This window comes from Pygocentrus nattereri, chromosome 5 (genome assembly GCF_015220715.1).
Source record: "Pygocentrus nattereri isolate fPygNat1 chromosome 5, fPygNat1.pri, whole genome shotgun sequence".
NCBI lineage: Eukaryota > Metazoa > Chordata > Actinopteri > Characiformes > Serrasalmidae > Pygocentrus > Pygocentrus nattereri.
The window spans coordinates 51,222,470-51,236,333 of record NC_051215.1 but is presented as its reverse complement, the minus strand read 5'-3'; the positions used below and the strand labels follow the sequence as shown (position 1 = coordinate 51,236,333).

Here is a 13,864-nt window from a genome sequence, read left to right as displayed (position 1 = left end):
ACCACTAATAACATTTGGCAAATTATGACATTATGAAAAATATGACGAAGGAGACTGAACTGTTGAGCAGCTGAAATCCTGTATCAAATAATTATGAAAAAGCATTTCACTTTCAGAACTGCAGCAGCGTCTCCTCAGTTCCCAAACACTTACAGAGTGCTGTTAAAGAAGAGGTGATGATTTCAACCTTTGATTTGTTGTCTTTGTAGTATTTTCCTTTAAAATATGGGTTACATGATCTGCACATCATTGCATCTTATTTTTTTTTTTTTTTTTTAACGCTCTACACAGTATCCCAGCTTTTTGGAAATGGGGCTGTACAATGTAGCTCCGCTGTTCAGGTACTGTGTAGACACGTCTTCACATTTTTCTCCATTCTTATAGCTCCTTGATTGGCTGTTGTTTGAATCACTCACTGAGTTCATTTCTGACCTTCTTGATTCATGAGTGTTTTTGAATCATAGATATCACATTTGATAACTCCAGAGTTCGATCGGAGGATGAAAGGTTCACTCGTCACTCACACAACCAGACCATCTGTGCTATCGATCGCTTCCTGTCGAACACCTGACCTGGAAAATCACTTCAGATTGTGACACTTTGTTGCAAGGGTCAAATTGAGGTTAAAATTGGGCTAAAATTGTGTTGTGTTGGCCCAACTTAAATCTCATGCTGCAGAAGGTCCCACAGGTACTGTTGGGTTCAAGTTGAGTGAGGAAGGGGCCGTGTTATCTATAAAAGTTTTCCTGGCTAGCCAAACAGCAGAGTACATAGTAACATGCAATAGAGCAGGGATTTATAATCCCAGTTTTGGCAACTCCACACTTTACACATTTTCTTGTTTTCCCTACTCTACATACCCATTCCAGCCACCAGGGAGCTTGATTATTACTCAATTAATTATATTAGGTGTGATTAAGGAATGCTCAGAAGTGTGCATAGTGAAGCGTCTCCAGGACTGGCATTGGGAGCTCCTGCCATAAAGTGATGTTCCAATTGTTGCTGATGAACACTGTTTTGAAGAAAGTGTCTTGTAAAAATTGGCAATAGCTTTGGCTGGTTGCTTTTCAGTCCGTCTGTAACTACGATATCTGTGATTTAAAACTGCCTTGATGCACAGAACTGGGCAAGTGTACAAAACTATTTGCAAAGCCTTGAATTCTTTCAGTGGGATCAGTCAATGTGAACTTGAAGAAATTTGGAACTAACACTGCCCTTTTTAGATCAGTGCCCAAGTCCAGTCCTAGAATAGTGTCCAGCACAATTCAGTAGTTTCCCCAATCATACATGGCCAGTAAACCTGGTTTGAATCAGTTGTTTTTGAGCAGGCAAGTCACTATACTGTGCTAGTGTTCCAGAACTGGAGTTGTCCTAGACCTTGGACATCTGACAAACTTAGTAATAATGTGAGATCGGCCTTTATCAGGGAGGTGCCAATGAACCCAATCCAGTAGTGCTCTGAAATGCAAGACCCTGCCAGAAAGAGACACTCCATAAATCAAGCCTGTGGTGGAGTGGCTGGGTTTCCTCCAGGCCACAGCTCTGCTGGGATTAGCATGCTCCCCTTGCCTAATGCTCTGAATTCAGTTTACAAAGGCCTTGCTGATGAGTTGTTTAATGAGGCAGAATGATGAATTTTGCAAAAATGTGACCTGCAGGGACAAGAATCTGACACAAGGCTGTCACAGGTACCTTCTGCTGTTCTTCATCTGGCTGAAACCATCAATATGGCAAGTTCTCATTTCAGTATGACAAAGAACTGAATCACACAGCCAAGGTGATGTTGGAGTCACTTGAACTTGCATGAACTCCCTTGAACCCCTCAGAACATGTTTTGAAGGACCTGCAGGGGACAGTTTGTCATCAAGTTTGACTGAGTTTAAGATTCAAGTGAAGCTTTAAAAACTGTACAAAAACTTGTAGAGACTAAAGGTGTATATGTGTGTGTGTTTGTTCATGATGTCTTGTGTAATATTCCAAGTATTGTGTATTAAAATAAACAATAAAATAATTCTAATGGAGAATAATTCTTCCTAGCTGGTATTTTTCACCAAAAACTTTTGCACAAATCATCTGGTATTTTGACAGAATCTGAAGAGTTCTTAGCTAAGCATGAGGGAAAGATTGACCTCTGTTATATGAACATTTTCCATGAATCATATGACAGTGAGTAGTGCAGAGGAGAACTGTTGAGGATAAAACAATGCATTGAATAAGATCTTTAGGCCTCATTCTCCAATATCTTCCTAAGTTTGTTCTTAAGTGTATTCTTGTGAAAGATCCTAAGAAAAACTCTACGTCAGATTCATGTCGTGTTCTTAAGACATAGAACGGTTCTCACCTTTGTGCTCTTGAGTATGTGCAGAGTCAGAATCTTCATGGCAGCTGCATAAGAGTGTTTTAAGAAGAAATTTCTTCTTAAGAACATGGAGATTGAGGCCTATTATATTAAGACTACTTGTTTTTTAATTGTTTTATTCAGATTGATGCTAATCCTGGAATTACTGTTGAGTAAAGTCTGTAGATGGTCAAAACAGTAATTACTAAATTGGATCTTTCTGGATATAAAGTCTGAGTCATGTATAGAAGTATCAAGTTAATAAAACTGTATTTTGATTGATATTATTATTGTAATTGTGATAAATGTCTGTCTTTATCAAACCAGGCAATTCAAACCGTGCATTAGTGATTTTACTACAGTTTTATAACAGGGTTTTAGGCATTCTGTTGAATGTGCTGTCTATAAATATATCGCTGCTGTCGTAACACACACACACCATCTAAACCACCTATCCTTCTGGGTCGCAGGTGGAGCTGAAGCCCAGCCCAGCTGTCACTGGGCAGAAGGTGCTGTCAGAACAAAACTTCTTATCTAAAATAGTAACATTACAGGATAAAGAAAAAAGACTTTTTAATGTAAGTCAATGGAACCAGACTTTTCCCAAGTCCAATTTACACATAATGTAAAGGCCAACAGATTTTTAAAATTATGTCATTAAGATATATAACATTATCACAGATGAAATATTAGCATTTTATTGGCACAGCATATCTCAGAATATCACATCTGGTACAGAAGACATTTGTCACAATCAACTGGATTTTAAAATGTAAAGTTAAACTTCTGTTTCTATAGTAATGACTGTTTGGTAACGCTGATGATGTCTCATCTGTGATAGGTACAGTCACCTCACCCTTACTTACATGCGTACACCAGAGATAAAGGTTTTAATGCCTCTCTGTTGTTTGACCACAGAGAAACTGCTTTTGTGCAGCATCAGTGAACTGACAATATCCTTCATCAGAGACCCACAGTAAACATCTCCAGACTACACAATGGCCCACAGTTCATTTGGTTCAATACAACATTGACCTGCTCAGTGTGGCGCAATGCAGATCTCAACAGCAAACAGGGCTGTGTCTGAACCGCCTCCTACCCCAATCTTACATGTAAGAATGAAGAAGTAAATTTTCTGAATCAGGGAAAAAATAAATCAGTTTAAAGTGATTTAAAGTGGTTTTATGGACCTAGTTGTGAATTGAGAGTCTTACAGCAAGAAACACTCTGACTGCAAGTTATGTTCAAATTTAGTTTTCTGAATAAATTTTTGTTGCAGTATTAATTTTAAATTTAAAATGAGCTCTCCTTGATCTCAGGATCTTCTTCTAGATGTGGTTAAGTCCTTTTTGAAATCAAAGTGAGACGGAAGTCCTCCTGCTTCTGAAATTCGGCTCCTGAGAAATAAACACTTTGATCAAAATGCTGTCATGTGGATGAACTCTTTAGTGTCTGAGCTGAATAATAGCTCCGTAAGAAAAGTGTAAGATTTGATCGTTTAATATACAGCTCTGTTCTAGGTCACAGCACAGAACCCTCTCAGCAGTCTGTCAGTGTAGGAGAACTCCTCCCTGCTGAAAAAAAAATCATCGAAACCATTAAAAGTGACTTTTGGGTTCTGCTGGTGTCCAGTAGACACTAATGGGATTTGGAATGTTCCTGGTTGATATCAGGAACCGGTTCATAGCACAAGGTAAAGGATTCTAATGGTTTAACAGGTGTTCTCTAGTGGTATCTAATGGTAACCATTACCAATTCCCATTAGAAAGCAAAGCCATCAGGTTTTAATACTAATGGTTTTAAAGAACAGGACCCAGTTTCCCTCGCCCGGATTAGGGTTACTGGGGCCTCACCCTGGAGCCATGCCTGGGGGAGGGGTTCCTCGGTGTGCATCTGGTGGCCGGGCCGCAGCCCAAAAAAGCTACATGGGAACTCTTTAACTGGCTTTGAACTCAGGATCACAGATGAGCTCCATTACTATGTTGATCTGTAGGCGTCTGTTCATAAACATAAACCAGCCCAAACTCATTTACTATAAAATGAAATGGTGTTTGTAGAAATTCAGAAAAAAGCCGCGTCAGTCTCGACTGCATATGTGGACATATTTCTATATTGAGCTCTATTTACACAAAGTTAGGTTAGTTCATCATTTATGTTGAACAGACTCTCCCAAAGTTTTACGCTGCTGCGCTGACGTTGAATCGCGTGCTGCACTGGGTCGGTATGACCAACAGGTCAAAACCAGCTCTAAACAAAGTGACCGCTGGGCCCTGATTGGTGCTCTGGCTTTGCGCTTCTTTCGTTTTGACATGTTACTTTTTTATACACACAGAAACCAAAAGGAACGACAGATTTCTCAAAATGTAGGAGGAAAAAGTCGGATATTAGACTCTGAAATGTAGTGGAGTGAAAGGAAAAAGTCGCCCAGAACAGAGAAACTTCAGTACAGATACACCAAAAATACTAAAGTACAGAAACTAATTATATTGGATGGATGGATAGTTACTGTCCACCACTGTCAGTCAGAGACCGCCTCAGTCAGAGACCACCTCAGTCAGAGACTGCCTCTAAAGTGCAGTTTCTAAAGCTTTACCATCCAGTCTTCAAACAGATCCTCTTAGCTTCTATTCTAGGAGGACGGATCTCCCCTTTCTTCCTCCAGTCTGAGGGAGTTTTTCCTCGCCACCGTCGCCTCTGGCTCACTCACTGGGGGATCTATGCTGTAACTGTATGTTTTCAAATTTCTGTGAAGCTGCTTTGTGACAACATGGTTGTAAAAAGAGCTTTACAAATAAACTTGAATTGAATTGAATGATTGATGCACCGTCAGTCCGGTAGGTGGCAGTATCTAGTCTGCTCTCCGCCGTGGGCAGCAGTAGAAGAAGATGCGGTTGTTTACAGTGTGAGTAGAAAAATAAAACCTCGCTGTTTAAAAACTCCAAACTCCGAGAATCCGCGCTGAACCATTGAACCCGCTCACTTTACCCGCTAAAGTGCGTTAAATAGCACTGAAGCAGATTCTGTTTGGTCTTGAATTCAGATTGTTAATTTGCCGGTCCACCTTAAGTAGTTTGAACAGATGCAGCATTTATGGTGGAACGGAGAATTCGTCCTCTGTGAGTCTTCCAGCTCCTGTGGTTTCGGCTCCTAATGTTCTTTAGTTCAGCTCCTCAAACTCACAGCATCACTAATCAGCTCATCATTTCTCACAGCAAGCAAAATAGTCTGAATATAGTGACAAAAAAGTGTCACAGAAATATTAGATATATTCTCCACATTAAAGACAATTTCGCACTAATCTGGATTCTTCTGTAGGTTCTGAACTGAATTTGTTCTCAGTTTATGAACGAATTTGGAATATATATAAACCACAGAGCTCCTGTCTCTGGAAGTTAGTTTATGTGGTGCCTTTATGGTTTTAGTGCGTTACCCCCTGTCCGTTACCTCAGACAGTAACGAGGACTTTTCTGTTCATATAATAATAGATAACTGTCAAACTTCACTGGTCAGGATTCAGTCATTATTTCAGTTAATCGTTCTGCCACCGTGCAGGTCACACAGAAAGGATCCTGGTAATCAGGGCTTAAGTTTGAATTTAGGAGGACCTCCATTATTAATAATAATTAATTAATTATTAACTGGTCTGTAAGACCCGGGCATCGCTGTTTATCTCCTTTTATCCACATTCATTGTCCACTTTATCAGCTTTACTTAACATTAGGTGAATATTAAGCCTGTAATATTAAGCTGGGTGGGTTTTTTTGGGGAGACTGTTCTCAGTTAGATGAACTTATGTGTATAAAACTCCACTGATCCACTTGCACCAGCGCAACACACACACTAGCATACCACCACCACGTCAATGTTAATGCACATCAGTGTGCTGAGAATGACCAAACACCCAAATAACACCAGGGGGTTATTTGGGTGGTCCAGGGGGGTCCTGACCACTGAAGATCAGGGTAACAGTATGCAGAGAAACAGACGGGCTACAGTCTGTAACTGTACGTTTAGTGGAGCTGATAAGCTGCTTCAAAAATACTTCAAAAGTGAGAAACAAAACGATAAAACGTCATTTCCGTACAGAATGAACATATTTTCTCATTGAACAGGGGGTTGAGGTTTGGTCCAGTTTAAGCGGGCCACGCTTTGGACAGTTCTGCTATAGAGGTTCTGGTTCAGAGTTTTACAGTGTGTGCAAAATACTAACATCTACTCTTTTTTTACCTGACCAAAATTGTGATTTAGGAGCACCTGTGTGAGAACAGATTTGGACCAGAATAGCCCAACACTTCATTGTGTGTGAAGACGCAGGTTTTTAATCAGTGCTGCGTGCCAACGGCCTCGAATGCTACTGTATTTGCAGTGAATGTAAATCTCAGTGGTTAGAATCTTTGCTGGCTTACTGACCAAACTAGTAATAACTGCTAGTACAAACGCATACTTTGTGCTGATTAGAAGAAACTCAGGAACATGAAGACAGAAATGAAAGTGTATGAGCCATATTTAAGTGTTTTGATGGTTTGTTTATATGTTCTCTTTTGTTGGCTTTATGAGTGTGCGCCCCCTATAGGTGATTGGTGTCACCCTATAAATCTGTGACTGAGATGCCTGACGGAAAGGAAGGCAGAGCAGCAATACCGTCATTGACCTCAGTTGGCGCCTCAGTTGGCACCTCCACACCCAGCCGCCATTGGGGCCTGTCAGCCAAACAACCTTGCTCTATCCTGGGCTCCTAATAGTTATTAATGTGATGTTTATGGACTTCAGGCTATTACTGCAAAATTTCATTTTGTATTTCTATTTATTAATAATAAATCTCCGGCAATATTTTGCATCAGATACCCTCTTTGGAATTCTTGGAAACCAGCTGTGAGTCTGACGCTGAATCTGTCTTCTGTGTGGTAAAGACAACTGGAAACTGGAAACAAGGGGTTACAGGATAAACTCAAACTGTTTTTACCATCACATTACGTCAATGACGCGCTGTGAATTTTTTTGGAAGAAACTTTGGAATTACACCTGTTTGGAGACAACAGGAAATGTCGGTCCTAGGCATGGAGAGTTGAACAAAGGAATGCTTCAAGGGAGGTATGTGCCTTCAAATGCCAAACTTTGGATGGTCCTTTCGTTAGGATATATTCTTGGATGAATTTAAAAGCAAGTTTGGTCTACGATTTTGTTTGGTGGACTGTGATCTTATTTTTGTAAGTTAATTCCGCCCTGGCCAAACATTTGGAGCACTGAAATCGAGGCCTGCTTGAGTGAATGAAAATGAAATGTGATATCTTGGTTTTTCTACGCACTGGTTTTGAACTTGTTGGATTCCATAGTATTCAGCAAAAATAGTTTGATATTTTTGTGTTTTTTGTGAAATTAACGAAATTCCTAACATGACTGATGTGGCGGCACGTTTGCGCTCAGCCCGATCTGGGAAAATGTCTCACATCACTCGGAGAATGAACATTTTGAATAATCTAATGGCCGGTAAGGACTACCTTGATGAAGTGAAAATTAACTATTTAAACGGGGCTGTATTTAATATGTCTATTGTTGAAAACTTTGATCCTTTTTCAGTCTCAATACCAGGTGCTGAAGCCACAGCAGCCACACATGCTCCTTTGGATGAAATGCTGGGCGGCTCGCTTAATTTTCATGAAACAACTACTCCAGCAGTCAGACCCAAAACAAGCCTTCATGTGCAATTTTCCCTGCTTGATTTAGGTCCGGATATGCATCCCACCAGGTCCTTCTCTTATTCTAGGGCCACTGGTTATGCGCGGTGTCAACCGCAACACGCTTCATCTCATCTGTGCTTAACCTCCACAGGCATTGCAGATTTGTGCAGTCGACCACCCACTCTCATGATGCCTTTGTCCAACACAGGATCAAGCCGACAGAGATTGCTGCTCCTATACAGCCTAGGCGGAATCAACTCCAATGATGCAATTTCTGCAGAGAATGCCTGGCGTTGGACATAGGCGATGATTACCCATTCTGCTTCTGCAATGTCCTTAATCGTGAGATATCCACCAATGGCGGTTCTGAAATCCTCAGACTTTGTACTCATCTTCTTCCTACTAGAACAAGTGTTTTGATGCAAGAGAAGTTCCTTTCCTCCCTTCATCTTTAGCATCAAAGCACTTTTCAGTCTGAGGTGCCATGCCACTGCCTTTAGTAGTCTCATCCAATCAGAAAAATACAAAATAAGCTGGTCCGTGGGTGTTTCAGTCTCCACCACTGTTGCAAACACAGCAGTGTTTTTCCTCACCTCTGGATCATCCTGAAACACGGAGCCCAATGCTTCAGTTGCTGGCCAACTTTCCTCAGATTTCCAAAGGAAATCAGGGGCATGAATCCATCACTTCTGTGCAATCAACTTTCTTCCACTTAGTCCTCTTGAGCTATCATCAGCAGGATTATGTTTGCTGCTCACATGCCTCCATTGAGACAGATGTGTGTTGTCTCGGATCATTAAGACCCTATTTGCAACATAGGTCTTAAATCTTGCTGAATCATTTGCAATATATTTCAACACCGTTTGACTATCAGTCCAGAAAACTGAGGCCTTTAAGTCAAGGTGCAATTCTCTCCTCAACATTCTATCCACCTTCACCAGCAATGCTGCAGCAGCCAGCTCCAGTCTCGGAATTGTGATGGCCTTTAGTGGAGGGACTCTGGACTTTCCAAGGACAAAAGTGACATGCACCACATCCTGCTCATTCACCTGTCTTAACAGAGCCATAACCGCTCTCACTGGAGTCAGAAAAATGATGCAGTTCGGCACATCTCGTTACTCCACAGCCATGGGGTTTCAGACAGCATGGCACACTGAAGCTCTTGATCTTCTCCAGGCTGCTGGTCCATTCCATCCACCAGTCAGACACAGACTGTGGCAAAGGTTCATCCCTTCCAAAGCCCCTATGGCAGAGCTCCTGTTGCAACTGCTTCACTGGAAGAATGAGAGGAGCAAGAAAGCCCAAAGGATCAAAGATAGAACTGACAACAGACAATATGCCTCTGTGGGTATATGGCTTTTGACCTAAATTGATGTTAAATTGGAAATGGTCAGAGTCCATACACCACTGCAATCCCAGTGCTCTTTCAACAGGCAAACTGTCTTTGTCCAGATCCAATGACTTAGTGCCTTTTGCTCTATGTTCTACAGGAATGGAGGCAAGGACAGCCCTGCTATTGCTGACCCACTGAGTAAGCTGAAACCCACCTTTCCTGCACAATGAAGTGAGATCCTTTACCAGCTGAATGGCATCAGATTCTTTGGTTACAGATTTAGCGCAGTCATCCACATAAAAGTTATGTCTGACGGTCTCAGCCACCTGAGGGGGAAAACTGATCTCATTGTCGGCAGCGTTTTTTTGCAGAGCAAAACTTGCACCACTTGGGGAAGACACAGCACTGAATATGTGTACAAGCATACGGTGTTCCCTAGGGGTCCGGCTAGTATCACGTTGTGGCCACCAGAGGAATCGCAAGTAATTCACATCAGACTTTGTAACCCTTACTTGGTGGAACATCGACTTGACGTCAGCCATGATTCCAATCGGCTCTTTGCGGAATCTTAAGATGACTCCGATGAGGGAGTTGGTCAGGTCAGGACCCTGGAGTAGAACTGTGTTGAGGAAAACACCATGAAAAGAAGCGGCACAATCAAACACTACTCTGAGCTTTTTCTTTTTAGAGTGATAAACACCATGGTGTGGCAAGTACCATACTCTTCCTGGTGGCTGTGCCAAATCCTCCAGTGGAATTTCCTCACCATAGTTATTCTCAAAGATGTCATTGAGAAATGCAATGTATTCCTGTTTGTATTGCTCATCCCTTTTCATTTTCCTTTTCAGGCTTTGCAAATGCTGTTCTGCAACCTGCTGATTATTTGGCATGAACACATCAGGTTTCCTAAAGGGCAAGTTCAGACTGTAATGTCCATCTTTCAAGAGTGCTCCATTAGCTATCTCTAAAAACTGTTTGTCCTCAATAGACATTTCAGTCCTTTCCTGCGAAGCAACTTCATTGAAGTCCTGGTTGTACTGTGACATCAGCAGCTTTTCCAGACCTGCAACTGAAATCCCATTCACAGTCACACTGTCGCCACTGCCAGCAGCAGAGAAAGAAAGTTATCAACATTCAGTGCTGAAACTTCCAATCCTGAAATAACATGAGTGGAAACAGACATTTGCTGATTCATAGTTCGAAGAAGAATGCGTGTCCTTTTACCTTTCATATGGAGGCGTGACATCAGCTCCTCAGAGCAGAAGGTGGCAGAGGACCCAGGATCCAGGAGAGCATAGACCTGCAAGACATGGCTGCCCTTTGCGGCCTTGATGTTAACAGGAACAATGGGAAGAACACTCTCTTGGTCTCCAGCGCCTATATGACCACATAACTCTGTTGATGTGTTACCTATGACATCAAAGGGCTTTTCTGCTTCTTGAGCTGCCTTTCTCTCAATGTGCAATGTGCCTTGATGCGCTTGTTTGCAAATGCTACATGTGAGATGCTGTTTGCAATCCTTACTGATATGGCTTGTGGCCTGAAGACATCCAAAGCATATACCATTGGCCTTTAAAAGGCTAAGCTTATCTTTATGAGCTTTCTTTGCAAATTCTTTGCATTTTGTCCAAGGTGTGCTTTGAGCTACAGAAGGTACAAGAGGGTTGGAGCTTTAACTCTTTTGAAGGGAGAGCTACACCTATGACATAGCTACTGATGGTTGCCTTTGAAGGATGTGACTTCACAGTAGACTTAGGCTTCCCCCTAATAGCTGTTTGATCTTGAAGGTCACCAAAGACTGGACCAGCTGATATACGAGCTTGTTTTTCAATAAAAGGGACATGATCCACAATCCCTACCCTCTGCTTCCTGTACTCTTGTAGCTCATATGCCCTGCACGCCATTTCTCTCTAAGCTTATAGGGCAACTTGAGGGCAATGCTTCTCATGTTAGACACCGTGTCCAGCTCCTCCATATACTTCATATCCTCCATAGCATTACAGCAGCTCCTAAGAAACATAGCATAATCCTGCAACATTTTAGAATCCTCAGACTTTATTTGAGGCCAAGAAAGAGCTTTGTCCAAATAGCCACAAGAGATCTTATATTAATTTCCAAAATTTTCCTTCAGTAATTCCTTTGCCTTTTGATAGCCTCTATCAGGTGCCATATATTCACAACTCTTCACTAGCTTTTGTGCTTGTCCCTTAGTGTACTGAATCAGAAACTGCAAGCGGTCTCCATTATTATCAGTCTTACGTTCAATCATATTTTTCAAAAGAATTAATAAATGACTGATACTCCAAAACATGACCATCAAAGACAGGAATGGTACCTTGAGGCAATGTGGCCAAAAGTTGCTGTTTCATAAGCATCCTTGTTAACTCACTTTGATTCTCCATAATTTCTCTCATATGGTTTTCATGTAATGGACTGGGTTGATTTTGCTGCTGAGGCACAGAGCTTGCGGATGGACGGGGAGTGAAAGAATGGGTAGTTAATGACGAATGGGTAGAAGGAATGGTGATGGGGATGGTAGTGAGATGAAATGGCAAGAAAAGAACATAGTAAATAGTGAATGTCTGAAAATGACAGATAAATACCTGTTCATGGTGAAAACGCTGTTGAGGGAAATGAAAATATTTTAAAAATCAAGTCTTTAGCGGTTCAGCAACAGTTAATACAAACAGCTGGAGGTAATGTACACTGCTCAAAAAAATAAAGGGAACACTTAAACAACACAATATAACTCCAAGTAAATCAAACTTCTGTGAAATCAAACTGTCCACTTAGGAAGCAACACTGATTGACAATCAATTTCACAGCTGTTGTGCAAATGGAACAGACAACAGGTGGAAATTACTGGCGATTAGCAAGACACACTCAGTAAAGGAGTGGTTCTGCAGGTGGGACCACAGACCACTTCTCAGTACCTTTCTGCTTTCTGGCTGATGTTTTGGTCACTTTTGAATGTTGGTGGTACTTTCACACTCATGGTAGCATGAGATGGACTCTACAACCCACACAAGTGGCTCAGGTAGTGCAGCTCATCCAGGATGGCACATCAATGCGAGCTGTGGCAAGAAGGTTTGCTGTGTCTGTCAGCGTAGTGTCCAGAGGCTGGAGGCGCTACCAGGAGATGGGCCAGTACACCAGGAGACGTGGAGGAGGCTGTAGGAGGGCAACAACCCAGCAGCAGTACCGCTACCTCCGCCTTTGTGCAAGGAGGAACAGGAGGAGCACTGCCAGAGCCCTGCAAAATGACCTCCAGCAGGCCACAAATGTGCATGTGTCTGCACAAACGGTTAGAAACCGACTCCATGAGGATGGTATGAGGGCCCGACGTCCACAGATGGGGGTTGTGCTCACAGCCCAACACCGTGCAGAACGCTTGGCATTTGCCAGAGAACACCAGGATTGACAAATTCGCCACTGGCGCACTGTGATCTTCACAGATGAAAGCAGGTTCACAGTGACCACATGTGACAGACGTGACAAGAGTCTGGAGACACCGTGGAGAGCGATCTGCTGCCTGCAACATCCTTCAGCATGACCGGGTCAGTAATGGTGTGGGGTGGCATTTCTTTGGAGGGCCGCACAGCCCTCCATGTGCTCGTCAGAGGTAGCCTGACTGCCATTAGGTACCGAGATGAGATCCTCAGACCCCTTGTGAGACCATATGCTGGTGCGGTTGGCCCTGGGTTCCTCCTAATGCAGGACAATGCTAGACCTCATGTGGCTGGAGTGTGTCAGCAGTTCCTGCAAGATAAAGGCATTGAAGCTATGGACCGGCCCGCCCGTTCCCCAGACCTGAATCCGATTGAGCACATCTGGGACATCATGTCTCGCTTCATCCACCAACGTCACATTGCACCACAGACTGTCCAGGAGTTGGCGGATGCTTTAGTCCAGGTCTGGGAGGAGATCCCTCAGGAGACCATCCGCCACCTCATCAGGAGCATGCCCAGGCATTGTAGGGAGGTCATACAGGCACGTGGAGGCTGCACACAATACTGAGCCTCATTTTGACTTGTTTTAAGGACATCACATCAAAGTTGGATCAGCCTGTCGTGTGTTTTTCCACTTTAATTTTGTGTGTGACTCCAAATCCAGGCCTCCACTGGTTAATACATTTGACTTCCGTTGATGATTTTTGTGTGATTTTGTTGTCAGCACATTCAACTTTGTACAGAACAAAGTCTTCAATGAGAATATTTCATTCATTCAGATCTAGGATGTGTTATTGGAGTGTTCCCTTTATTTTTTGAGCAGCGTATTAATACAAATGTCATTTTCTAGGAAGGTACTGTCGTTATGTTAATGCTATGTAAAGAGTTAAATGTCTGTAAGATGATCTTCATCTTATCAATACATGAAAAACAGTGAAATGAGAAAAAGGGTGTAGATGTTTCCAGAGTGTTGCTTGCTATGGTGGCATGAAGCTGACTGTTCCACATTGCAAACACTGTATGTATGAATGTCCAGCACCGGGCCTTGTAGAACTTGTTCAGGTCG

At 42.4% G+C, this 13,864-nt stretch overlaps 1 long non-coding RNA gene and 1 pseudogene across 1 annotated transcript; both read left to right on the top strand.

Annotated features, from left to right (window-relative positions):
* The window catches only part of LOC108442662, a 33,163-nt pseudogene that overhangs the window by 3,413 nt on the left and 15,886 nt on the right, over positions 1-13,864 (top strand).
* LOC108442663 lies at positions 6,345-11,207 on the top strand. The gene is made up of 3 exons (XR_001859066.2): positions 6,345-7,429; positions 9,507-9,948; positions 10,198-11,207. It is a non-coding gene; the product is annotated as an uncharacterized LOC108442663 (long non-coding RNA).